We start from the raw sequence: 519 nt of genomic DNA, 5'->3' as shown, positions 1-519 counted from the left end.
TCTTTGTCTCTCTCTCTCTCTGTCTCTCTCTTCTGTCTATCTCCCTCTTTCTCTCTACACACTTCCTCTCTGGTAACCCTAGAAATCTCTGAGGGTCCCTCTCTCTTGTCGTTTACCTCCCTCTCTCATTCCCATTGCCCTTGACGACAACACTGGTCACCGCTGAGTAAGAGTTAGTGTTGTTGTAGATGTGGACTTGGTGACTCCCCGTCCACACTACCCTGGCCGCGGGTCGTTGCTGAGTGTACCAACATTCCTTGCAGTGATTTGCTCCGCCTCGTCCAAGTCACTAAACAACCACTTGGCGTAACCGTGGCGACTGCCGTACTGTCGCTGGGTGGTAACCATTGTCTTGGCGATGGAAACAGAAGAAGAAGATAACCCCATGTCGAGGGAGTTGCTACGTTTGGCGCGCACAATGCTGTGGGAGGGTCTTAGCGGGAGCTCCCGGGCTCTGATAGGCCTGAGAATAGTTCCATTTATCTCAGAGTCAGCCCACTACACCACTGTGTCTCATCC

This window comes from Oncorhynchus tshawytscha, linkage group LG15 (genome assembly GCF_018296145.1).
Source record: "Oncorhynchus tshawytscha isolate Ot180627B linkage group LG15, Otsh_v2.0, whole genome shotgun sequence".
Taxonomy (NCBI): Eukaryota; Metazoa; Chordata; class Actinopteri; order Salmoniformes; family Salmonidae; genus Oncorhynchus; species Oncorhynchus tshawytscha.
The sequence above is the reverse complement of the archived record's forward strand: the minus strand, read 5'-3'. Positions refer to the sequence as shown.